The sequence below is a fragment of the Phymastichus coffea genome, unplaced genomic scaffold (genome assembly GCF_024137745.1).
Source record: "Phymastichus coffea isolate CEN01 unplaced genomic scaffold, Cenicafe_Pcof_1.1 PCOF00008, whole genome shotgun sequence".
Taxonomy (NCBI): Eukaryota; Metazoa; Arthropoda; class Insecta; order Hymenoptera; family Eulophidae; genus Phymastichus; species Phymastichus coffea.
The window spans coordinates 3,430,492-3,455,615 of NW_026706819.1; the positions used below are offsets into that span (position 1 = coordinate 3,430,492).

At 44.8% G+C, this 25,124-nt stretch overlaps 1 protein-coding gene across 3 annotated transcripts in view; it reads left to right on the top strand.

Moving 5' to 3' along the window:
- Positions 1 to 25,124, top strand: part of LOC131669918 (uncharacterized) — a 1,245,201-nt gene that overhangs the window by 796,770 nt on the left and 423,307 nt on the right. The window lies entirely within an intron of this gene.

Below are 25,124 nucleotides of genomic sequence, written 5' to 3' on the forward strand. Positions count from 1 at the left end.
GTAAGACCAAACCCATCACCACCCAGCCGTAAGCGGTGTTTTGGGCCAACAGTGAGTTAAACCGCCTTGGGCCGCGCGTATGAGACGATGGCAAACAGCTCCAGCGACGAGGGCGATCTTGCCAGATCAGTTGAAGGCAAAGTCAGCGAGCAGTAACTTGCGTCGAAGCCCACTGAGCTCCGAGTTGGATTCACTTGACGATGTGACAATACTAATAGAGCGTAGTACAAAGTCTTAATTGGCTGTCATTGATTAAGATGAACGATTCCAACGGCCGCTTGATGCTTTAGGGAATCCATGGCAAGTCTTGTGACGCCGGTGATCTCTACATTAGTGCGTCGCAACTGGCAACCAAGTCTTAGCGCGAAGTCAAGACTGATTTGCAATATATCTGCAGATATATTTTTACAGTGTCATCGTTAGTCTGTACATCTACATGCAGTCCACTTAATTCTTTTTCGATAAATTAAAAAGTTACTATGTGTAACATGGACTGCGATGCATATTAAACTGAGAGAGTAACTCCGAACACGTGAATCTCCAACGTTCAACATTACTAACATCACAATTATTTTAAATGTATTAATTATAAAATTCATCTATTATAAACCTTTTTTTTATAATATTATATTTGATATTATATTATAAATATTATATTTGATAATACCGATATTTTTCATATACTCTTTTTTTTTCATAAAATAGCATTTTCGTTCAAACAAAGTTTGAATAAAATCTGAGACAAAAAAATATAGAATTTAATCCAACTTATTCGTCAAAAAAATCAAAGATAAAAGTAGTAGCAGGCGATGATGCTTTCCAGTGCAATATTGCAGACGCAGTCAAAATACAGATAACCAGGAGAGATTGAAGTACGAACAACATCGCAATTAAAACTCAGCACAAATAAAAAGCGATGCGCAGATCGATACAGCGCAGGAACTCGAATAGACGTGCGCTCACAAAAACAGATAATGTGCACGTGTAGTACAAGCTAACGCGCCGCGTTGTGAGCTTCAGCGAACAACGATCGTGAACGAACCGGCATGCGGTATACAAATGAGTAAGCGAACGCGCTTAACCTTGTCGTAATCATGAAATATCACCTCAACGGATATCGACCTCAACGTTAGTACGCCATGCGAGAAAGAGCGGAACAAAAGCAGTAAGCGCAGTCTGAAAGAACACAGAACGAAAAATGACAAGCAAGCTAGAGAAGAGAGCAAAAAAGAGAAAATCACATATCGAACTGGCACTTAAGGTGTATCGTTGTTCAGTGACTGACAAAGGCGTACCTGTTTCACACAGTACAGCTGGAAGGCTTTTGACCATCGCACGTACGCTTCCTTTCCTACTCTCGCGCGTTCGATTATTGAAACCACTGCTTGAATATCTGGAGTCCCTCGGAAATTGTCTACGAGCGTGATCGTTCCCCCTTCTTTTGCCTTACTTGGCCAAATCATGGTAGACGAAAAAAACGACCCACTCACAGCGCTTAATCACGCTTACTTTCGCTCTTTCTCCACTCAAGACAATCATCTCTCAACGAGGTCCGCGTCGCGAACTAGCATCCGATAACCGAGTAAGGGCTCGTCACTTACCAATCAGCTGACGTCTGCTCTGCGCTGTAATAATTCCTACGTACAGCTACATAGTTCTTTTATAATTAATATTATTGTCGGCTATGGGGAGAAAGGCATAACGAGTTACGAACTACTTGTGATAACTCAAACTTTTTGTCACTTTTACTTGAAAAAGTAGAGAAAAGAATTTAAAAAAAATTTTTGTTGTTGTTCAATGAAAGAAATTCCTACGAACTAAATATCATTCGAATGATATAGTGATGCTTAACAGAAAAAAATATTTAAAAAACGGGGGCTTTTTGTAGAAAATTGAGTTTGAATTTTTTCGATGTGTCACTTTTCATCCCGAATCCTAATCCGTGCGTTTAACGTGGTTTCACACGTTATTCAGTCACGTCTTTTGCTTCCCGAACCCTCGAAATAAATAATTTGTGCGGACGACCGTGAGCTACCCAGGCGGGAACGGCCGATTCTCCATTACAAACTATGATAGAAAATACTCTATTAAAAGATTTGAATATGGAATTAAGGGAAAAAAATATTTTGTTACGTAAGAAAAATGAACTACTAACAGAGAAATTTAAAGTATAAAATAATTTGAAAACAATGAAAAATGAAATAACATATGCTAGTGCTGCGGCGAGTAATCAGATCAAGTTTACTAAGAGAATATCTAAAATTATGATAAAGAAAATAAATAATGATGACAATCTAGACAAAATAAACATATACCTCATTACTTTGCCAAAAACAAAACAATTCAAACTAAGAAGATGATTAAGAAAAATAATAAAGATATAATTATAAGCTGTATGAATCAAGAAAACACAGAAAAGGCAATAAGCACTTTCTGCAATAAAGTAAAACATATCTGTGAAATTAAGAAAGAACAAATAGAAAATCTGAAAGTAAAAATAATTGGAATAGATAATTTTGAAAAAATGACAAAAAAAGTAATAAAAAAAGACATAAATTGGAGAAATTTTCAAAATATTGAAAATAAATGCAAAATATTGAATATGTATACTAACAAAAGAACTAATTTGGTAACAGCAATTATAGAAATGTCACCTGAAACACAGACAAACAAAAGAAAATTAAAGCAAAGATCTTGTTGGTCATCTAAACTGCATAGCTTTTGATGACTTTTTTCATGATTTTTTTGAGCTACATTGTATTTTATTAGAAAACACATGTTACGAATCAAATCGTTATATCTCGGAAAATATGTTCTTTACAACAAAACTCTAATGGAAAAAGTTGTCGCATTTTGGTAGAAAAAAAACATTTATAAACTTATAAAACGATAAAAAAAAATTTTTTTTTTTCATTTTTTTGGTTTGGAATTTTTTACATTTTTGCAAAAAAAACATCGAAAACTTCATTATGAAAGTAAATAAATAATGAGACGTATAAAAATGATTTTTTAACTATAGATATTTCTAATTATTTGTGTACGTCTTTATTACAAATTTTCAAGTAACAATTGTACGTATATAGAATATATAGAATTTGTAATTAACAAAGTTATAAAATTATAAATAATTTTTATTTTTTAAATAAAGTCACTGTGTAATGTAAAAGATTCCAAACCAAAAAAAAAATGAAAAAATAAATTTTTTTTACTAATTGCAACGATTATCGAAAATCGTAGACTCGCGGGAGGTAATGAGCGGCTAAACGAGAGTAGCCGCGCTCGGTTCGCGAGAGAGAGAGAGAGCGTAGGGGCAATGACCGGGAGGGGAGGGTCCGACCAGTAGTATGACTGTGCTACTCAGTCTGGTCGCCGGCCGATTTAACCTCCAACCTTCCCGAGTTTTCTCGTGAGTTTCTCGTTCGTGCGAATTGACATTGCGAACTTGCGTGGGTGTGTGCTAGCAGCAGCAGCAGCAGCAGCAGCAACTGCAGTAGCAGCAGCAGTAACAGCATTAGTGGCAGCAACAACAACAGCGGCAACAGTTGAGAGGCAGCACAGCGAGCATCGAGGAGTCGACTAACAACTTGTTGTTCGGATACGGTTGGCCACCGTATCCTCATCGATATCGCGGTAGGTGCACCTTAATTCCCGTTGTTAATTGTTATAATTTGCGTGCGAATCCGCGCAGCGAGCGCGAAGAATTTGTTTATTGCGTGCGAGCAGGTAGTTCGCGGTAATCGCGGTTTTTTCTCTCTCTCTCAATCTGCGTGTGTTGTCATTCACGCGTGCGTGCGTTAGACTCTCGGCAGATTCCCCGTGTAATTGGTTTTTTTAAATAAATCATCCCTTGGTTTCTATTTAAACGAGTTTCCGTTATTGTGTTTTCCTTTGTCCGGAGGTCGCGCCAGTGTTTATTTTCAGAGGATTCGAATTCGCCGGTTGCGAAGCACGAATCGAGCGATTATCGATAGACGCGAGTCGATGACTTAGGTTCCGGTGGCGGCCGCACGAGCGCTACTAGTAAGAGCGACAGCGCCGCCAAGTGGCGAGTTGGGGGAACCCAACTCGGAACAGCGAAGAGACTCTGCGCAGGCGCACTCCGAGGCAAGGTAGGTTACTGTGCTTTGAGCACATAGATAACAAGGCTTCGTCTAGTTGAAATAAGGGCACTTTCTGGAGATTATCGACTAAACGACAGCCTGTTACATAATGTACCAACTTATATAATTGTTTTATAATTTATAAATGGTTTTTTTACCAAAATGCCACAACTTTTTTCTTTAGAGTTTTTTTGTAAAGAGCATATTTTCCGAGGTATAACAATTTGATTGTATTTACTTGATAGAGATGCAAGTAGGAAAGAGATACTCAAAGTTAAATGATTATTATCTTTGCTAAGAAGTTCGAATAATCTAATTAATTATCTGATTGTTATACTATTACAATGAGGCTTGGATTTACTTTGCATTAATAACAAAATTATTTATTCTCTAATTAACCACTTTTATTAAAGAAAGAATAATTATTTTCAGCCGGCATGAAAAAACCCAGTCATAAGTGGGGGAAAAGCCCTTTGAACAATCATAAAATACAATAAATCAATTGATAAAATTAAACAAAAAAACAAAGGCAAAAAAAAACAAAGAACAGAGAAATGTCACGATACAAATCAAATGCGACTCTATTGGCTTATGTAAGGACGCTGTTGAATGACCATTCAACTTATTGAGACTTACCCCGATGACGTTCGCATGCACACAATTTATTAGGAAGGTGTCCCCAGGATAATAGAAGGCCCTCGGTAGCTCCGACGTCTCTGAAACGGGTCAGCCCTCGTTATATCGTAGCCGAGAAGCGGATGGGCAAAGCCGCGTGGTTGGAGATACCCCAGAGAATGTGTTACATCCTCTTCTAAGGCAGCACACAGTCCCGTCCTTAGACCTCGAAGTACGTCACCGGGTCGGATACAGCTTCACAGAAGCTTGATAAAAAAAACGAGCTCGTACGTACACAAATCACACACACACCAACTTGACATACAAGTCTTAGAGTCTAGTGGCTCGAGAAAAAAATGGGCGCAAAGCGAGAGCGAAGCAAACTTGTCCACCCTCCCGAGACAACGCATTGTTACTGACTATTTCCGTAGCATCGAGAACACGGATATTTCTTGTTCTCATTATGGGCTTCATGTAAGAACCAATCAGGAGCTCGGAAAATGATGTACTTCTCCACCTTCATCTTGCTTGCACGAAACTTTGGAACATTTTATACTTTCTCTTTCACCCAGCCCCTCGTCTAGTCGACGCCACCGACGGCTAGTTTAGGTTTTTATGAACCCAGCGTGCGTCACATCTGTCATGCGCCCGGTGAAACATGTTGGGTTTTTCGGGGGTTTTCCTACATATATAGTTCAGCTGTTGATGAAGAGATGTAAAATCTACACTGACGATAGCAGAGATACCGCACGAACGAATAATTTGAGCAAGAAGCACATACGAGGGTGGTCCGATAAGTACTTAGCCTACAGAAGAAAAACGAAAATTTTGGAAAAGTGGCGTTTTATTTTTCAACATAGTCTCCTTGTAGTTCGATACACTTGGCCCAGCGATGCTCCAACTTCTTTAACCCGTCAAAGAAAAATACGTTTCCTCGAGGTCTGAAAAGTAGGCTTCCGTGGCAGCGATTACCTCCTCATTCGACTCAAATTTCTGCCCGGCGAGTGACTTTTTCAAGTTTGGAAACAAAAAGAAGTCACACAAGGCTAAATCTGGAGAATACGGTGGATGGGGCAGCAGTTCGCAGCCTAATTCGACCAATTTGTCCATGGCGACGGCGGAGGTGTGAGCCGGTGCATTGTCATGGTGGAAGAGCACTTTTTTCTTCGCCAAATGGGGCCGTTTTTTCTGCTATTCGACGTCGAATCGGCCCAATAATTCGGCATAGTACAGCCCTGTGACCGTTTTGCCCCTCTCCAGGTAGTCGATGTAGATCACACCTTGTGAATCCCAGAAAACGGTGGCCATCACCTTTCCGGCCGACGGGGCAGTCTTCGCTTTCTTCGGAGCACTTTCACCAGGTAAAGTCCACTGTTTCGACTGTTCCTTGGTCTCTGGTGTATACCAATGGATCCATGTTTCGTCGACTGTCACGAAACGACGCAGAAACTCCTTCGGATTGCGCTTAAACAGCGTCAGACATTGCTCTGAAGTTGTCTCATGGTTGCGCTTGTTGCAGAGTAAGCAAACGAGGCACCCATCGCGCCGACAACTTTCTCATGCCAAAAATTTCATACAGGACATGATCCACGCGGTCTTTTGAGATGCCTACGATCTTAGCTGTCTCGCGCACCTTCAATCGTCGATCTGCCAATAGGAGATCGTGAATTTTTGTCACGTTATCCTCCGTGGTAGCTGTTTTCGAAGCACCTGGACGTGGCTCTTCAAAAATCGACGTGCGACCACGTTGAAACTCGTTAAACCAATTTTTGACGGTCGCCATCGAAGGAGAAGAGTCACCGTATACAGCATCCAAGCGCTTTTTGATTTCGCTAGGCGATTTTCCTTCCGAAAACAAGAATCGAATCCCCGACCGATACTGCTCTTTTTCCATTTTTCAAAAATCAACGGACACACTTGTTTTCACACGCTCTCAAAAATAAACTACAACTTCGATCCGGCTGAAATCTTGACAGTAACCATCGAGAAGGTTGTACTACGTGATAGAATATTTCTTTTGCAAGAGTGGCGCCATCGGGCGGTGAGGCTAAGTACTTATCGGACCACCCTCGTACAATAAACTTAAAAAAAATGCCCGAAAAGCAAACTAGAAAACCGTATACTCAGAAAAACCTCCAAATACTGCCTTGAATAAATTAATATATTTGATTAAAAAATGTACTGAAAATGCAATGATAAAGAATAAAATTAATAAAAATAATAAATATTTGAAAAGATAAAACTGAATAACTAACGCCATAATGACCTCATGCCAAAAAAAGGACTATTGAATAATTAATAAAAAAAAACAGAACAATGAGATATTTAAGAATTAATATAAAAAATATACAAAAGTATTAGACCGAATTATAAAATGAAATTTGGGGGTTATATTGTGACTTGGACGAGAGTAGACGTGTCTTGTGTGAGTGCTGAATATAGGCCGATTCTGGAGAGAAGAAGAGCAGGAAGTGAAGAGAAAAGTGGAGAAAAGGTGCAGGAGGAGTGGAAGGACGTTCGGAGAAAAGAAAAAGTGAACGAGATAAAGGGTGAAGGAAGAAAGATGAAAAAGAAATAAAGAGAGAAAGGATAGGTTAGGGTGGATAAGTTAGAAGGCGGGAAAAGAGGAGCGTAGGAGAGGGGCATAAAGGCGAAGATAGAGGGAATAAGAGAGAAAGTTAAGGCGGGAGCAAGACGGGGAATAGGAATAGGAAACAGGAACGAGATGTTTACAACGCCAGGAACATCGAGAGAGAGAGACGGTAAAGGGGATAAGAGGAAGGCAAAGGGGGTGAGAGGTAGAGAGAGCGAAGAGGGCATGAGAGGGGGAAACAAGGAAGAAGTGAGACAGGCGAAAAGGTACAAAAGTGAAAGCGAGGGGAGTGAAACAGAGGGGGACGAAGGGAATGAAATGGACAGAACATTGATAGGGGTGGGGGAGAGTAAAGGAGAAGACAATGTATTTGAAAGAGTACTAGCAGAAATGAGAGAGTTGAGAAGAGAGGGGAAGAGGGAGAGAGAGGAAATGATGAGACGAATGGAAGAGGCGGAGAAAAAAAGAGAGGCAAAATGGGAGAGAGGTTTGGAAAAACTTAGAGAAGAATTAGAGAAAGATAGAGAGGAAAGGAAAAAAGAGAAAAGAGATGAAAAAAGAAGACAAGAGAAGTGGGAAGAAAGAATGAAAGGATGGGAAGAAGAGATGAATAAGATGAAAAAATACATAGAAGGAAGAGAGACAAGGGTAGAAGTAAAAGGAGTAGATAATAGGGAAGAAATAGATTACATGAAGGAGAGGATGGATAGAGAAAATAGGGTAAATAATATAATTGTTACAGATCTGGAGAGAGAACTAAAATGGGAAAAAAAAGGAGACGCAGAGGAATGGTTAAAGGACAGAATGGGAATAAAGGAGGAAATAATAAGCCTAAGGAGCATAGGAGGCTCAGAAACAAAACAGAGCCAGGAAGGGATGGAGTATAGAAGGAAGAGGATGTGGCAAATAAAGTGTGCCTCATGGGAGCAAAAGGAGGGAATAATGAAGAAAAAAAGTAAATTAGGGGAGAAAAAAATATATATAGATCACGACTGGACGTGGAAACACAGGAAAATAAGAGAGGAGGTAAGAAGAAAAGCAAGGGAATTGAAAAATAAGGGTAAGGAAGTTAAAATATGGCACAATGGGCTAAGAGCAGGGGAGGAAGAGTGGAGGTGGAACGAGAGAGAGGAGAGAATGACAAAGAAAGGAAGGGAGGGGTTTCGGAATTAAAGGGGGGAGAGGAGAGAGGAGAGAAGAGGTGAAGGGAAGGAAAACAGTAAAAATGTTATTTTGGAATGTGGCGGGAATAAAGAGCTTGGAAGAAGAGGACTGGAAATATATTAGAAATTTTGATATAGTAGGACTTACGGAGACATGGGTGAAAAGAGAAGAAGCAGAAATAGGAATAGGAAGAAATCTGAATGGGTATAACATTGAATGGAGGGATTCGAGAAGGGAAGGAAAAAGGGGTAGGGAGATAGGGGGTGGACTGATGGCAGTAAGAGAAAGACAAGGGAGAATAAAGGTAAAATGGAAGGAAGAAAGAACAGAAGACGTCATAGTAGGGGAAATAGAGATAGAGAGAGAGAAATGCACGGTTGCATCAGTCTACATGCAGCACAAGAAAAAAGAAAATTATGAGTACCTAACCGAAGAAATAGAGGAAAATAGAGGAAAAATAATAATAATAGGAGGAGACTTTAACGCTAGAACAGGAGGCGAAGGAAGAGAACGGGACAGCGAAGGACAGATAGGAGAAATAAAAACAAAGGATAGTATGATAAACGCAGAAGGGGAAGAGATGGTAAAATGGCTAGGAGAGACGGGATTAGTGATTATGAATGGGAAAAAAGAAGGAGATGAAGAAGGAGAAATTACATATATAGGAGCGAGAGGGATGTCGACAATTGACTACATAATAGGAAACATAGGAGGGGAAGAGAGAGTGAAGAAAATGCAAATGGGAGAGAGAACTAAATCGGATCACCTACCAGTAGAAGTGGAACTAGAAAACAGGATTGAAGAAGAAAAAACAGAGAAGAAGAAAGGTTAAGAGAAGACTGGAGCGAAGAAGGAATAAAAGAGTATCACAGATGGATAGGAGCAGTAGAAGGAACGGAAAAGTGGGAAGAGAGAAAAATCAGAGTGCAGAACGCTGTAACAAAAAAGAAAATAAGAAGTAAAAAAGGAACAAGGAAAAGCTGGTGGAGAGAAGAATGTAAGGTAAAAAGAGACAAGGTAATGAATGCTCTGAAAGAAGTAAGGAGAGGAACTGGGGATAGAAGCAGATACTTGGAAGCAAAGAGGGAATACAGAGAAGAAATAAGAAAGGCAAAAGAAGAGGAAGGAAGGAAAGTGGCGGAGGAAATAAGCAAGGATAGAACGAGAAGGAAATTTTGGGAAAAAGTGAGCGGAGGAAAGAAAAAAAGAACAAAAATAGACAAAAAGATAAGTAATGAGGAATGGCATAATCACTTCAAGAAGCAGCTGGGAGAAAAAGAAAAGGACTACAATCAAAAAGAAGAAAGAGAAGAATAGGAAAAAGGTGAAAAAGAAGAGGGAGGGGAAGTAAAAGTAGGGGAGGTAGTAGAAGTGATAAAGAGAATGAAAAAGAAAAAAGCATCAGGAGAAGATGGGATTGTAAATGAAGCGTGGATGGCAGGGACAGAAAGCCTAATAAAAGACCTGACAAAATGTCTAAATGGAGTATGGAACGGAGAAGGATTCCCGAAGGATTGGAGAAAGGGAATAATAGTACCAGTCTACAAGAAAGGAAAAAAAGAAGAAGTAAGCAATTACAGGAGTATAACGCTGATGGACACAGGTTACAAGATATATGCAGAAATAGTAAGGAAAAGACTAGGTAGAGAGATAGAAGAAAAAGGAATACTAAGCGATACACAAATGGGATTCAGACTAAAAAGAGGAACAATAGATGCAATATACGTGCTGAAAACGGCAATAGGAATTAAAGAAATCAGGGAAAAAGGTGGGAAATTGTTTGTCTTCTTCGCTGATATGAAAGCAGCGTTTGACAGGATAAGAAGAAAGAAGATATGGGAAATAATGAAGGAAAAAGAAATAGATAAAAGGATCAGAAGAAGTATAGAAGAAATAATTAAAGAAACAGGATGCAGATTAAAAATTAGAGGAGAGATAATAGGGGAATTCGACACAGAAAAGGGAGTGAGGCAAGGGTGCCCGCTGAGCACCACGCTATTTAATCTTGCCTTTGCGGAGTTAGAAGAGAAAATGAGTAAAATTCAGGAAGGAGGAGTGGTAATAGGAAGAAAGAAAATCTGGACGATAGGATATGCGGATGATATAGTAATGTTGGCAAAAAATGAAAATGGGATGAAAGAGATGCTGAAAAAACTAAGGAGATTCTTAGAGGAAAGAGGGTTAGAATTAAATGTAGAAAAGTCAAAAATGATGAAATGTAAGAAAGGAGGAGGAAGAGGAAAGGAAGAAAGTTTTGAGTGGATAGGAAAGAAAATTGAAATGGTAAAAGAATATAACTATCTGGGATTCACAATAAACAAAAATAATGGGAATAAGAGACATATAAAGAAAACAGAAGGTAAAATAAATATGGGACTAGGAAAAGTATGGGGGTTGGGAGAAAGATTATTTAAAGAAAATTGGAAGCTAAGGATGATGTTATTTGATGCGTTAATGAAAAGCGTGATAATGTATGGAGCAGAAATATGGGGATGGAAAAGATACGAGGAAATAGAAAGACTACAAATGAAATATATAAAATGGGTACTGGGTTTGGACAGAAACACACCGAGTTAACTGATAAAATGGGAAACAGGAAGAAAAGACATAAAAGAAAAAGCAATAGAGAGAGCGATGAGATATGAAAATAAAATAAAAGAAGAGAGGGATGGAACAATAAAGAAAGAAGCATGGAGAGAAATGAAGAGAAACGAAAAGAAAAGAGAAGAAAGAAATGAAAAAAAAGGAGAGAGAGAAGAAAGACTAGGGGAAAGTAAAAAATACAGAGAGAGAGAAGAAGGAGACGATGAAAGAGAAGAGTTCTGGGAAGAAGTAAGAGAAGAATTGAAGAAAAAAGAAGAAAAAGAAATGGAAGACAAGATGGAAGAATCAAGATATATAAGAGAGTGGAAGGGGATAAGGGAGGAAATGAAGAAGAGTAGACTAATAGAAATACAAAATGAAGGGAAAATAAGAGGGCTACAGATAAGAGAGAGGTTTAGGTTAGGGAACGAGACAAGAGGGTGTAGATACTGGGAAAAAGAGGAAAATATGAAATGTAGATTATGCCAAAAAGAAGAGGAAGACTGGAAATACATAGTAGAAAAATGCGAAATGACAAGAAAAGAAGGAGAAAAGTGGGAAGAAATAATGGTTGGGAGCAAAGAAAAAATAGCATGGATGAGGGAACTAAAGTGGAAAAGAAGAAGAAAAGAAGAAGAAAAAGAGAAAGAAAAAGAAAAGTGAAAAGAGAGAAGAGAGAAAACGGTAAGAGAGAACCGTAGTAAGCATGAGTGAAAGCAGAGGGAGCGGAGGATATCGCAGTAAAGGTGTAAAAGTCCTAATACGGACAGATGAAAGAAGAGGAAAAGAAAGCGCAAAGAAAAAGAAAAACACTAACTCATCAAAGCACAATCATACACAAATACAACACAAAACACTAACAAGAAACAAGACACGTCACTCAACAAAATTGAAATGTATATTGTAAATAATCATTGTAACATTAAGTTGAATAAACTCAATATATATAAAATGAAATTTGTAAAAAACAAGTACAATTTAATTATTATAACCGAAAGAAGCTACACTGAGAAAAAAAAATAATTGCTTCAATTACGATTTGATTGCTTCAAAAAAAACTTGTTTCATCCTTCATTACTCAGTTAAAATCATAAAATAGCTTCTTTGATTCAGTAACAATTTTACTGGGAAGAGCAAATATTTCATAAAATGAAAGATGAATTACACATTTGCTGGGAGGGGGGGGGTCGAAGATGCTCGAAGATACAGTCAAATGCGCCACTGCTATGCCCCCTGCGATTTATTAAAGGGTCCTACTTCGGTGAAGGAAGCCGGCGCTGACTTCCACGGGTATGAATCTACCGCGATGACGGGAAAGGTGAATAGAAGGAGTCGGAATAAATACAAAGAGGCGATCCCTTTATTTACGCTAACGGAAATCTACGGTTTTACAAGTACAATGGTGAGCGCGTTCGCTCAATCTACAGAACGCGACAGCAGGCGGCGAATAGGAGCGTAGTCGCTCAACTATCATACGCGACGAGTCTATAATACATAGGAGCGGATTCGCTCGACTATCAACCGCGACAATCTAATTCGCGGTGTTGTAGTGGGCGAGAGCTGGTACGCGAGAGAGAGATCCGCGATATCAAGCAGAAACAAACCCACCGGGTAACTCCTCCCGCGGCTCGCTAGTGGAGAGCCGGCATCGGCGGAATCGCAGTCCAGCCGGCAGTGGGGCTCGTCGGATCACCGGCGGCGGCTGGTTGGCAGCTGGCGGCCGGGATCGGCTTCTCGATCGTCTGATGGTGATCGATGGTCTTATGGGCGGGCGGGGGGGGGGGGGGGGTGTGGCTGCTCAAACAGCAGCCGGAGACTTGCCACACAAAGACTTTCTCTCGTCCTGGGGTTTCTCTCTCTTGGCGCGTCGTCTAGCTTCCCTCGCACCGTGACCTCATTAGCGTACGGTCACTCTCCAACTGTCCTAAATCTCTCCCGCTCTCCTAATTTTCGTGGCGCGAGTCGCGGTTTCCGCGTTCTCACCCCTTCCTCTTCCTCTCTTGCTCTCTCTCAAGCTGTTCGCGCTCTCGCTCCTTCTCGCGCCGTCTTCTCCGCCAGCCGCGCTCTCGCCTCTCCAGGCTCTGCAACGATACGAGCACATGAATGCCATGTTAACCATAGCCACGCTCGGCCGCTACATCCGTGGGAGGAGAGTGCCGCGCACAGGGTTAGCGAACATCGCCATCAGCCCAGTCACAGCCCCCCGATAAGCCACAGGAGCCGGAGGCACCCGAGGATTACCCCACGCAACTCCCCTCGCCCAGACACAAGGCCGAGGTTTTGATCAAAACACATAGATAAGTATAAATACACTCATAAACATAAAACAAAATAAAACAAACAACGGTTCGCCAATGCCAAAAGAAAAGAAACCAAATATAACACAATCTCAAATACTAAAAAAAAATAAAATCAAAATAGTTAATAAAATAAATATAATTATAAGTGTCATCCATGCTGATACTTTAGTCATCCCGCGCATCTTCCTGAGCTGAGCTACGGCGTAACGCCCAGGCGGCGAGCTCGCGCGCCTGGCGTTCCACCCTCGCAACTTCTTCGCGCTGGGATGGTGTGAGTCTTGCGAACTCAGCCAGGATTGCTGCGACAAGATCGCGTTCTTGAGCGTTACCCTCAACCTGACTCTGCTGATGCGTTGGCTCAATTGCGCGACGATCGACGCTCCGAGGCCGCGGCTGCGATCTCGCCGTTGCTGCCTTAGCTTCCCTCGCCTCGCGCATCTCGCGGCGACAGCGCACCCTAACTCCTGCTCGCGGAGCAGGCACACGTGTTCCATCAGGGAACACACGGTATCTGTCTCTACCCCTTCCTACATTATATGGCTTAGCCGGTCGCTCAGCCATCACTTCCGAAGGTCCGGAGTCAGTGCCTGTTCCGCCACCTGCGAATCTATCAACACCGCACTCTCCACCGCCATCCCATTATCTTCATTCTGCGAACCGGAGACCGAACCCGACGCGCCCCGCTCGCCAGACACCTCCGCTATCGGAGACAGATTTTGAAATCCCCGCCGCAATACCGGCAATTCCCATGTCGCATCCCGCTCTATCGGGGTACTACGAGCTACCGATGCAACGGTTAAGAATCCGGGCTCATAACCCCCGAAATCCGGCGTCTTTTTATTGCGGTGTCGCCTTTTGGAGGTGCCATAGCGTTCTTCCGCTTCCTCTTTCCGGAGCTCCTGCAGATATTCCGGCGGCGGCGCCCCACTCGAACCAGCGCGAGCCGCTGTGCTCGGCGGCATCCGAACTCCCGAATCTGGGCGATCTGATGTAGACGAGTCCTCCGCCACCCCGAATCGCAGCGGACGCTGCGGCAGCAGGTTCTGCGGCGTTATGAGTTTGTCCACTACCGACCCGAATCGTCCGCGCAGCTCATCTCGCCGTTCCCGAGTCGGGACTCCGCGACGAACCTCTGCGATAACCAACGGCGAAATTGTCTCGCTACCCTCCTACATACTCGGCGAACTCGCCTCTGTGGTGAGTGGTCGCGCATCCACTGGCAGGATCTGGCCCCGTGGATCCGCCATTGCGACTTCGTTATTAAATCCGCGCCTCACCGACGGCTTTACCATGTTAACACGAGGATCCAGCGCAAGCTCGGCATTTCTCGCCTTTGCATCGGCGGCCGCGGCAGCAGCAGCGACAGCAGCACCACGACCCGGCACACAGACAGCGCTATCCGAATTCGACTGCCCCACCGCGATTCGCGTATCCGCGACGACCTCTACCTCGGTCCCCATGTCGGGCAGGAGTTCGGCGACTTCGCCCTCGTCCGCCTCAACACGTCCTCGTTCGCGGCTTTACTATCATCTACCGACGCCATCTCTGGCCGAGCAGTTTCTTCTGATTCTAGCACCACACCCTCCAGCGTATCCATCGCTGTGTCCTCTGTAATAAAATTCCATGTACAATTAGCAAATAATTAGTAACTATTGTCTCGTATCGCCATGATGGTCGCGTCATCGATGGTCCTGTCTTCAGCTATTTACACACACACAACAATCACTCCACACAGTAACATCTACTTCCGGCTGCCCTTACTCGCATTTTGCGGAGGTATGTACCTCTTAAGTTCAGACACGTGAACCATTGGCACCTGCTTCTTATTATCCGTGGTTAAAATATTAACTCCTGGTGAAACTACACGCAAGATCTTATACGGGCCTATGAACCTCGGATCCAATTTGGCATTTCTATCCGCGCTCGCGCTTGATAACGTATGCGCACGTCTCAAAACCAAGTCCCCGACCGAAAATTCCACTTCACACCGTTTCTTATCATAATGCTTCTTTTGCCGGGTCTGCGCTTCCTCAATATGCTTGATAATCAAGTCGCGTAGCGCATCAAGCCTCGCCATTCGCTCGCTCCAATCTTTAATTAACGAGTGGATGATCGGCGCTCGCGCTTCCACTTCGCGTCGCAGACTCTTCGCTTGCTGCGGTTCACGCCCGAAGTTTAAGAACGCCGGCGAGACTTTTGTACTCGCCTGAATCGTCGTGTTCATCGCTTGTAAATATTAAACTCATGCAAATATTTATCCCAATTTCTGTGGTCCTGATCCATGAAGATCGCCACCATCAGCTTCAGCGTCTTAATCGTACGTTCGGCGAAATTCACCTGCTGATGGTATGGCGGGCAGAGTACCTGTTTGATTTTGTACTCGTCTAACGTCGCTCGAAATTCGTTTCCACAAAAATTCTTTCCATTATCCGTGACATAACTCGGGATCTCCCATCTAAATAAAATAAGTTCTTCAAGAGCTTGTGCAAGAGCTTTCCCTGTAGCCGACACGAGAGGCTTGAACTCCACGTATTTCGTAAATAGATCCGGAAATACGACTAAATATTTAAACTTATTCTTACTTCTTGGCAGTTCAATTATATCCGCCGCTACCACTAGCCGTGGTCGTTCGACTACACGTTTGCTCATCAGTCCCATCGGTAGCTTCTATTCGATCTTGTACTTCTGGCACTCTTCACACGAGCGCACAAACTCCGTGATATCGTGATACATCCCATGCCAGGAGTACTCCCTCGCAACTCTATCATACGTTTTGTCCCTACCTAAATGTCCTGCCGATGGCTCGTAGTGCGCGTCTCGTATCACCCGAGCCCTATGCTCTAACGGTACTATCAAGCGCCAGCATTGTTCGCGATTTGTGACCGGATCGAGTAGTCTATCGGACGAGAATCTATACAACATTCCGTCCTCCACTCGCCAATTCCGAAATTTATCCGGTCTCGCAAGCACATCTCTAATACGCTGTAAGTAGCCTGGGTCCGTAATGGTTACGAATGACGCTACCTCCTCGCCATCTTCATACGCGCGCGATAACGTGTGCGGTGTCTGATGCAGGCGACCTTTCCTATACACGATCTCAAAATCGTATTGCTGAAGCTCAAGAATCCATCTCGCGAGTCTACCTGCGGGCTCTTTCTTATTCCGCAACCACGTGAGCGCTGTGTGATCATTAACCACCACGAAATGCGTTCCCTCAACGTACGGGCGGAATTTCTTAATACCCATTATTACTGCCGCGCACTCCAGTTCTAATACCGAATAATTTCGCTCATGCATGTTGAGCATCCTGCTCGCGTAACAGATCGGGTGCTCGAAACCGTCCGCGTCCTTCTACATCAAACATGCTCCCAGCGCATATGACGACTCATTGCAATGGATATAAAACGTTTTGGCAAAGTCGGGTCTCACCAACACCGGCGCTTCCGTTAGCGCCTTCTTAAGTTTTTCAAATGCTTCGGCCTGCTTCGGTCCCCAATACCAGCGTTCGCTTTTGCGCGTGAGCTTCGTTAGCGGCACCTTTATTTTGCTCTCGTGCTCAATAAATCGCACATACCATCCGCACATGCCGAGGAAGCGTCGCAGTTGCTTGACATTTCTGGGCTGAGGAAACTCAACTACCGGCTGGATCCGGTCTGCGTTAGGTCGCAACCCCTGGCTATCCAAACGGTATCCCAAAAATGTCACCTCCGAGCATCCGAATTCACATTTCCCTATGTTTACCTCGAGTCCCGCATTAACCAGCCCTTCCCATGCCCGCTCGAGCCACACCAGATGATCGCCAAAAGTCTCGGTCACGACTATCACGTCATCGAGATACTTAAATACAATCGCCTCAAATTCCGGACCGAACAGCGCATCCATCAGACGCATGAATGTTGCCGACGCGTTTATCAACCCGAAGATCATATAATTGCATTCAAACAGGCCCATCCCTGGAACCGCGAATGCCGTATACTTCTTACTTTCCTCGCTCAACGGTACCTGTAGATATGCATTTTTCAAATCGATTTTCGAGATAAATCGCGCTCCACGCAACCGATCAAGGATCGCGTCAATACTCGGCATCGGGTATACGTCTGTTTTTGTCGCCTTATTCACCGGTCTCAGATCGATACACATTCGATTTGTGCCATCCTGCTTCCTCACGATCACCGGCGCGCTGCTCCAATCGCTTGTCGACCTTCGAATCAACCCGGATTCCAATCACCTTTTCGTTTCTCGGCGCATGAAGTCCATTACTTGCGGCGAGTATCGCCTCAAAGGTGTCTTCACCGGCCGCGCACCCTGCACGTCTATTTCGTGCCGAATGAAATGCGTGCATGCCGGCGATTTCTTGGGCACAACCCGTTGCACCAATTGCTCTATCAAATCGTGCTGCGAAGGTCGCAGTTCGGAAAGTCCGGCGACCTCGGCCCTGACGCGAGCACGCGTGAATCCCGAGTCGCTCGGAAATTTCACTCTCTCGCGTTTCAACTCGGCAAACGAGTGCCACGGGCCATTCCTTATATGCCAACGCCCCTCCGATTGCTCCGTGCCGATACCGAATCCTTCGATGATGTCCATTCCGACTATCATATCATACTGCATCGGCGCGTCCACGACTCGCGTTTCTACCTCGCGCACTACTCCGTTAATCTCAACTCTAAGACAAAGTCTCCCTACGATTTTCGTTTTTGCTCCAGTGAAACCAAACAACGCCACATCGCATGGCTCAATGTAGTCCGTAAACTCTCTACGTATGCACGATCCTACGATGGTCAGCATCGCTCCCGAGTCGTAGAGCGCACTATACGGTCTCCCTGCGATGTGCACTACCAAAAGCGCGCGGTTTTTCATCACGTCCGCCTTCGGTTCACCCATGCACACGCGCACGCATAAGCGTGAGACTTCCTTACCGTAGTTTCCACGCGTAATTTCCACGGTTTCGCCCGAGTCTCGAATACCATCGTCCGGTACTGGCGCTCCCGTCAAATCCTTCCCGATTGACCCGCGCCCATCCGTCAGACACCCTTGGATATTCCCTCGGTCTGCTTTCAGCGTTTGCGCGGCCTGTCTTTCATTCTCGCGCACCGACTCGGCCTCACGCAATCTCAGCCACTGCTCGTTAAAGCCAATCCAATAGAAATTTTTCTTTATACTTTCCGTTTCGCGTCCTGTGTGCTCGCGATACTCTGGAGTACTTGGCCGCGCACCGCTCACGCCCCCGCCTCCCGGTTGCTCTGATCGTCGCGTTTCAGTCAGTCTGCGGTACTCCGCGAGTCCACCCTCCAACAATTTATTGAACGCGATCTCACCCGGATGAAGTGCCCTGTCATGTGACGATACGCGGGGCCCGCTCGGCGCGTATGGAGTTTCCCATCGCCCTGATCCATCTCCGACATTCTAGGCAAATTTCAAGGGTTCCACTATCCGAGCCGCAACCCTGGCACCTTCGCGAGGCCCGCGCCCCCAGCGTACACTTGTTTGCATAGTGGCCAAGCCGCTGGCATTTATAGCAGCACACTGGGCCTTTAACTTCGCCGCGTCTCGCAGCTTGGTTAGCACCCACGCTACCGCTTGCCTCAGCGGTTGTTGGCCCACCCGCACTTTCTTGCGGAGTCCGTATATCTTGCGGGCTCGCGCACTCAGTTTTATGGTGTCTGCGCCCCTCGCATTTATAGCATACGCCCCGGAACGCTGCTCCGCCAGCCGCGTTACTCGACGCCGGGATTGTGCCTCCCGATGACGTCCCGCTGCGAGTCTGCAGCAACCGTGACAGCACAGCCACTACCTCCTTCGGCAACATGTCCGGCGAACCCGCCGGGTCCCGCTGTGACAGACTTTCCTTGCTCGGACCTCCGATATCGCTTTCGGACCTCAACGCCTTCGCCGTTCTACCGCGCTGACCTTTTCCACTCGCAGACTGGACAGACGCAGAAGATTTTCCCACCGCGAGGCTCAGGTTTCCGATACCCGGTTTCGTAGTTACGTTCGCCACATTTTCTCGATACGCAACCTCCGGCATCAGCAATTCTTGTGGCATAGGAGGCGGTCGATATACATCATCGATGTCGCGCCGACGTTCGAATTTTTCTCCCCACGCGCGCAGCTCTACCAACGTTTTGACCTTCTTCGACCTGATAAACTTCCGCAGCGTCGGATATAAATTAACTTTAATCAGCTCGAGCTGTCGCCGCTCTGAGAGTCCCGGCTCCAGCCTACCCGCGATGTAAAGAAAAGCCGTAAGATATTGGCCTAACGGCTCGCCCTCGCCTTGAATACGGCGGCGCAGCGCGTTACACGTCCTCGCGCGAGCGTCGCGGGCAAAACTGTCGCCAAAACTCATCTTTAAACTCGCGCAGCGTTCGCTAACTCGGACGATTTATCTCCCACCAAAGTATCATTTCCGAGCTTGTAAATGCGGTCATCAACGCCGACAACATCTCCGCGTCGCGAAATCTATAAAAAGATTGCACTTCGTGCAGTCGTTTGAGAAATTGTTCCGCCATCAGCCCGCCCTTTTTAGTAAATACTACCGACCAGTTTTTCAACGCTGACACCGCGTCTGCCGGCCGGCCTCGATATACCGAGCTTTTGGCTTTCTTACGCGACTATCGTCATCGGAGTCATACTTCCATGCCTCATCGTCCTCGAGCGCTGAGTCATAGCTCGCTTCGTCGGACTCTGACTGCTCTGACTCCTCCTTTTTATCTTTATACAGGCGCATATTCATCCCGGCATTCCCCATCGGTACTAAGTGCTCATTCTCGCGCGCCCGGGCTGTCAACCGCGCAGATTCGCATTCCGCCACGAGCCTCGTGTAAACGTTTCACGAGTAAACGTTTTACGCGCCGGAGTACTAGTGTCTTTAGGGCCGTGCGCCCTCTCATCTTCTAGTGCGCCATTCACCTTGCCTTGGCCTTCGATGTTTCGCGCTCCGGGCACCGGCAATGCTTCTCGCACTGGCCAAATTAAACTAACCGCGCGCCGCCATAATGACGGCTCCTGCCCATGAAAGCTCGTCGGTCGCCGCTGTCTGCCCACCTGCACCGCCTCGGTTTGTCCGTCGGCAAGACTCTCCGGTCGCGCGAGGCCCACCGGTGCCGACCGATTCAGCGCCGACCTCACATTTGTTCTCAACGGCTCCTCGTTCGCAGTTATACCGTTGGTTACGCGAGTACGCGTTTCCGATGGCTCCGCGTCGCCGCGTTGTGAGTCCTCGCCCATCGTCCACCGCGCAATCACCGCTGCGCGCACCGCCGCCCAAGCTTCCAACAATGCACCATCCCGCGCCGCTGACACGGCCGTCATGTCAACGGTAGTCGGGATTTCGCCCGCTACATAGTCCTCTGCTTTTACCGGGGGCGCCGATTTGTGATGCGCGCGACTGGCCTGGTTTCGGCCGTTTCGGCGACCTTGCTAGAGGCATCGTCTAACCCGCCTAGTTCAGCGTAAACAAATAGACCCGCCGAGAATTTGCTCTGCGACTCGCAACAGTTATCCGTGCGCACGCTAAATCTCTTAACAGCGGTGACTTTGGTGCGAACACACAACACAAAATCTTAATTGGTTAGCCCCCACAAACTTAAATTCAAACAGCCAGAAGTGATGATACAAATCACACGCTTTAATCCCACAACACATATTACATACCAATCATGCACATTAGCTAAAACACCAGGCTCGTCTCGTCGCCCCGAACTCTAGGCAAGATTTCAAATTACCGGCGCTAATCGCGCAATGTAAACAAAGCGACTTTTGGCCTTCTTGGAACGTTCGGACTCTGGCGTAACTCGAGCCTAGCGTGTTGACGACATAACGACAAAGAAATTTCACTTTCAAAATATAATCCTATACGCTCTCAGCGTCTCACCGGTATTTACCCGCAGCTCAGCGAACTCACCGAAATGCGCGAGGCACCGCCTCTGACACTAAGAAAACTCGATTTCGACCAACCGCACTCGCGATCACCTTCACCTTCCGTCAAACAAAGCGATGCAGAAGATTCTCCCGCCGAAGGAACACAAGGGATGCTATGTAAAGGGGGGGGGGAGATCCTCGAAGATACAGTCAAATGCGCAACTGCTATGCCCCCTGCGATTTATTAAAGGGTCCTACTTCGGTGAAGGAAGCCGGCGCTGACTTCCACGGGTATAAATCTACCGCGATGACGGGAAAGGTGAATAGAAGGAGACGGAATAAATACAAAGAGGCGATACCTTTATTTACGCCAACGGAAATTACATCTACGGTTTTACAAGTACAATGCTGAGCGCGTTCGCTCAATCTATAGAATGCGATAGCAGGCGGCGAATAGGAGCGCAGTCGCTCAACTATCATACGCGACGAGTCTATAATACATAGGAGCGGATTCGCTCGACTATCGACCGCTACAATCCAATTCGCGGCGATGTACCGGGCGAGAGCTGGTATGCGAGAGAGAGATCCGCGAAATCAAGCAGAAACAAACCCACCGGGTAACTCCTCCCGCGGCTCGCTGGTGGAGAGCCGGCGTCGGCGGAATCGCAGTCCAGCCGGCAGTGGGGCTCGTCGGATCACCGGCGGCGGCTGGTTGGCAGCTGGCGGCTGGGATCGGCTCCTCGATCGTCTGATAGTGATCGATGGTCTTATGGGCGGGGGGGGGGGGGGGTGGCTGCTCAAACAGCAGCCGGAGACTTGCCACACAAAGACTTTCTCTCGTCCTGGGGTTTCTCTCTCTTGGCGCGTCGTCTAGCTTCTCTCGCGCCGTGACCTCATTAGCGTACGGTCACTCTCCAACTGTCCTAAATTTCTCCCGCTCTCCTAATTCTCGCGGCGCGAGCCGCGCTTTCCGCGTTCTCGCCCCTTCCTCTTCCTCTCTCGCTCTCTCTCACGCTCTTCGCGCTCTCGCTCTTTCTCGCGCCGTCTTCTCCGCCAGCTGCGCTCTCCCCTCTCCAGGCCCTGCAACGACACGAGCGCATGAATGCTATGTTAACCATAGCCACGCTTGGCCGCTACATCCGTGCGAGGAGAGTGCCGCGCACACGGTTAGCGAACATCGCTATCAGCCCTGTCACACATTTCATTGAATCATTGAATATTTTTTCTTTTCTTTGGAACGAAAGTACTGTAACGGGGATTTATCCCGTTGATATAAATAATAAATGAAAATAAAGGAAATAAGATGAATCCGGGCTCGGTTAGGCAAGATGGCTCGGCTTGTCTCCTACCTGGGACTCCAATCCACCAAGTGTTGTCGGGACGTCGTGGCTTCAATGCCAGGCCAAGGCGCTAGACCCGCACGCCTAAACGCGAAACTCGAGAGGTCGACAGGATAGGCGGATTAATGAATTAAAAACAGATCGCGCGAGAACAGTAGACGAGGTATTTATTCGCAATAACACGGACGTTACAATAAACAAGAAAGAAATATATATACGAGGTGTGTTCAAAAAGTACCCGGAATTATCGTTTTTCCAAAAAAATATTTATTTATTCTTTTACATCAATGTGGTCCCCTTCAAAGTAATCCCCCCAGATATAATACACTTATGCCAGCGTTTTTTCCAATCTTCGAAGCACTCTTGATATTCACTTTTTGGTATGTCCTTAAGCACTCTCAGCAATTCGGCCTTTATTTCTTCAATCGAGGAAAAACGCCGTCCTTTCATGGGTCTCTTCAACTTTGGGAACAAGAAAAAGTCACACGGAGCCACATCTGGTGAATATGGAGGTTGGGGGACGACTACGGTATTGTTTTTGGCCAAAAAATTACGAACAAGTAACGACGAGTGAGCAGGTGCGTTATCACGATGCAAAAGCCATGAATTGTTTTTCCATAAATCGGGGCGCTTTTTTCGGATTGCTTCACGCAAACGTCGCATAACTTCGAGGTAATACGTCTTATTAACCGTACGACCTTGTGATAAGAACTCATGATGCACCACGCCCCTGCAGTCAAAGAAAACTGTAAGCAAAACCTTCACATTTGATCGAACTTGACGTGCTTTTTTCGTTCCTGGTGACGTTGAATGCTTCCACGTGGACGATTGTGCTTTGGTTTCGAATCATAACCGTACACCCATGTTTCATCACCAGTTATGACCCTTTCAAGCAAACTTGGATCGTCGTTGACGTCGTTTAACAGCTCCTGAGCGATGTTCATGCGATTGTTTTTTTGGTCAAAGTTTAGCAGTTTTGGAATGAATTTTGCTGCCACCCGTTTCATACCCAAAACATTTGAAAAAATGTTATGACATGAGCCAATTGATATGCCAACTTCATCAGCAACTTCTCTAATTGTGATTCGGCGATCATTCAGAACCATTTTTTCCAATTTTTTCACATTTTCATCGATTGTTGATGTGCTGGGTCGACCGGAGCGTTCGTCATCTTCAACGTCTTCGCGGCCACTATGGAAACGCTTGTATGGACCACTCGTAAACACTTGTTTTTTCATAGCAGACTCACCATAGGCTTTTTGTAACATTTCACACATTTGGTATACTTTATTTCATTTTTTACGCAAAATTTTATACAAATTCTTTGATTCATTTCTTTTAAAAAACGAAAATCGCCGAGCTCATAAAAATTTTTATTTAGCCATGAGGTATAACCCCGTAGGCTTCAAGAAAAATACAGTACTATTACAATAATAAAACAATAAAACAATAAGATAACAATAATAATAACCAATAATAAACAATAATAAATCAATAGTAAACAATAATAGTAAAACAATAAAACATACTAGATAACATACGCTATACATTGGCATTATAACAAGAAACATAACGCAATAAGAAAGGCAATAAGAAATGAAGGACTGTGAGACACTCCTAATACAATTACCATGTTTTATGTAAAATATCACTTAATAAACATTGAATAATGATGATTAGATCAGACTGGACTAAGAGATAAATTAAGTTTTTGTACAAAATAGTATAAATATATAATAATTGCGATCCTTATTCTACGCAAGGTAGTTAAGGTAGTTTAACTACACAGTTGAGGTAGTTTACCTACACAGTCTGATAACTTAAAAAATATATTCTTCCGCAATATACTCACTATTAAAATAAATATCTTTGTACAATGACGAAAAATTATCTATCCAAACTAACCACCTATTATTAACGATCCTGAAGTATGCCGAAGACAGTAAAATTGATCCTTTGATATTACATTTCTGCATGGATTTCCACTTCGAGTTGTCGCTCCGCAAACACTTTTAGTCATAATTGGTGTAAAACTTCGTAGTTTAAGAGATTCCTTAGGAGCATACATAGTATTACGAATCGCAAAATCGCGAAGTCCTTTCGGGAAGTTTTGTTGTGGAGAATCTCTCTGTAAGAATTTTGTTCTTAATACACTACTAGTATTACTTTCGTCATCGCCAATGATATAACCGCCACCTTGTTCATCAGGAAATTCAACACTGTCTTCTGATATGCTAGAATATCTTTCGGATACGCACGCACGGCGTTGCTTTTCTGGTAGATACGTGCATGAAAGTTCCTCTGTTGAAACAAACTTTTGGCAGATCCAAGATACTATTGAATCGCTGATGTTTTTTAAGTTTACTATACTGTGCGTGATTTGATAGTTGATGTAACCCCATTTATCATAAATGTCATTCACAATTCTAAGTCCAAGAGATTGTCTGGGTGTATGTTGATGTGTATGGGAGACTACTTTTGTGTAGCCATTTGATTGTGTAGTTCTATTAATGAAAGATGCAGACTGTTTTTCTTTATTTTCTTTATCATTGTCATCTTTTGGACGCAG